We start from the raw sequence: 2,977 nt of genomic DNA on the forward strand, positions 1-2,977 counted from the left end.
TCACGGCGACCCGTCAAATTTGCCTGTTTCGTATCCATTGACTGCACTGACTTTTTTTTCAATGTTATCTGTGCTTTCTTTTCTACAGCAGAAAAAAAAAAGAAAATGCAGAAAAAAAAGAACACGAAGAAAAAAAAATCATAAAAGACTTAAAAAAAAAAAATACAACACAAAAACAATTCCGTCTCACTCTACACATTGCGTACAGAACAAACACACATTCTCCGTTTTCGCACGCAAACACACACTTACACTTCAGTTCCTTTGCTCACGGCTCCTCTCGAGATAAGACTAATAAGATTTAGGAAAATAATTATAAAACTAATGAACAGAGTTGGAAAACAAAACACTGCATGGCAGGTTTTATTGCGCACACGCACACGACACGCACACACGGAACAGCTCATGAGCGCGCACACGCACACACACACTTCCTGGAATTATATGTTCTGCTCCCAAATCTTTTTTCACAGTAGGAATTTAGCAACTGTTGTTTAGTAGAAGAGTATCTTAGCTCTCGGCTGGAGGTAACAAACAACTCCAAATCCTTTTTGAAGTGAGAAATCAGCTTGTTCTCAGTTCCAGCAATCACCCACATATCCCTCACTGCAGTTTGCGCCTCTCATTTAATCAGCATTTTTTCTTTCTTTATTTTTTACTTCAGAGACTCCGGTTGCGTTGTTGGTTACAGTTGAGTCTATTAACCATTGTTTTCATCCGAAATAAAGAGCAAAACCATTGGTCCCTTGAAACGTTTAAACAAGAGCAGCCATTTACAGCCGCGGGCATTATCGCAGCTGGTAAATCTGCTTTCGTGAAAATGTAAATCAAGGTCTTAGGCAGGCTGGGATCAGACACTCTAATTATTTCGTTCTGATAGCGCAACAAACTGATTGGTTTCCAAACTAAAAATTGCCCTGTAAAAAACTCAAGACCGCTTGTAGCGCTTGTCTGCTAAGCAAAGTTTTCACAGTTCTGATCACGCGCAAAGATATGTACTGCATGTGTGCAATGCGGTACGCCAATGCTAAAAGTGTAGCATTGCACCAACGAAGCTAAGGAAGAAGTAGACTGCAGGAGAGTAAAATGTGCTAGCCTGCAGAAAACCTCTCTGCAAAATCGGCTTTGCAAATGTTTTTTATGAGGACGGCAATTCGTTATTCTCAAACATGCGTGAATTAATTTCAGCAGAAAAGCGCTTTAAAATCTGGAAATCTGGACCGCACATTTTAGTGTGTTTAGAGAATCTTGAGCCCTAAATATTTGCAGGCCGATGCAAATGTTCCTCAGTAGATCATGTGTATTCTGTTGGAGCAGGCTCAGGTCTTATGCCCCTGATGTATTAGCAGTACGACAGTGCGGCGGTCTTGCACAGTGGAGAAGATTCTCTCATTGCAGCAAAGCTAAATGCCTGCAGGATAGCTTGCGAAAAGTAATCTGTAAGCTTCCTTCCTAGAGTTTTATGGGCATGCAATGCTTGTTAAATCAATGCTGGATCAAGGCTGCTCTGCTTAATGTTTGGTGAAAACAGCGACTTTATCTGTAACCTGAATGCAATCAATACCACTCCGATCTCCAAAGTAAAAATGACAGATGAGGGAAAAACTGTGGCAAACACATATCCATAACGCCTGCTTCCTTTGCTTAATAGTCGCAGAAAAAAAAAATAAATAAATAAATCAACTCGCCTTGAAAATCAGGGCATTCAACGCCGACACTGACACTGCTTCTCCGTCCGTCCGCCCACCACCACCTATATGCCCCGTAGCGCAAGCAAACAGTCTTAACGCTCGCTGCTGCTGACTGGTGCAGTTGAGGGTGAGGGCGCAGGTTCCTGACGCTGGCGGGGGGATTTCACATCTCAGCGTGCCCAGTCATCGTGCCAGTTGGCCTTGCCAGCCTTCATTAGGTGAAACAGTGAAAACATTCCCCTCCAGGGGGGGGGTTTATGGTGCAGCTTCGAACAATCGATACCAAAAACCTCCAGCGTGGAACTGCCCTTCAACCACGGGCAGAATCTCCCCCGGTCAGGAGAGGCGGCCTCCATATGAGTCCTGCGTATCCAGCGGCAGCTTTCTCTACTAACTCTCTCTTTCTGCTAAATATGACAAAGCAACTCATGTTTCAGATGAATCCAGTGTTTCACTTTTTTTTTCTTTTTTTTTCTTTATTTTATTTTATTTCACTGTTACTGTTACAAAAGCTGTGTTGATGGTTGTTTTCTTCAGCTTGGATGATGCAAAGTCATGCCAAAATGTTGAGGCATGCAACGGGATGTAGAAGGAGCCCTCCTATACGGGACGTACAATCAAAGAGGGATGGGGAACGTAGCACTTTTGTGAGGCTTTTGATGGCATGAATGTGTGTATGCGTGTGTGTGTGCGTGCGTGTGTGTCCTGTTTGGCATACTGTGAGGGAAGCAGTCGTTCAGCAAAGAGGTGCATAAAGTGTGCAGCTATGTTGGGGGAGGGGGACAGGTCAGCTGAGCAGTGGCTGACAATGTGTTTATTGGGTTTTTTGTTCTGACCCTTCATTCATTCATACATTCACATATTCACAAGAGAAGCAAACACACGCCTTGCACTTCAAAGACTCCAGCTTAATGCATATTGAAACTAGATCAAATCAGACTGTCTGCAGGATTAGATCACATATTATTCATGTTGATTAACTGGAAAAAAAAGTCTAAATTTACTGGTTCTTATTGGAAAAAGTGGGTTAAAATCAATGTCTTCTTGCAACAGAAAGCAGAAAAAAACATTTATGAAAAGTGCTGTATTTTAGGTCAAAGCTAAAGACAGTTGTGAAGCAAATTACCCCCAAACTGCAATTATAATACCGGCCAACACGAGACAAATAACTCATATATTCTCTCCTCTCAAATTAAAATCCCTCCTGACACCCGACAGATCTCACAGTCGCTTCGAATCCAAATTCGCATTTCGTTCCCTTCGTGTCTCTCAGCCTGTCGGTTTTC

Source organism: Chelon labrosus (assembly GCF_963514085.1).
Source record: "Chelon labrosus genome assembly, chromosome: 5".
Lineage (NCBI taxonomy): Eukaryota > Metazoa > Chordata > Actinopteri > Mugiliformes > Mugilidae > Chelon > Chelon labrosus.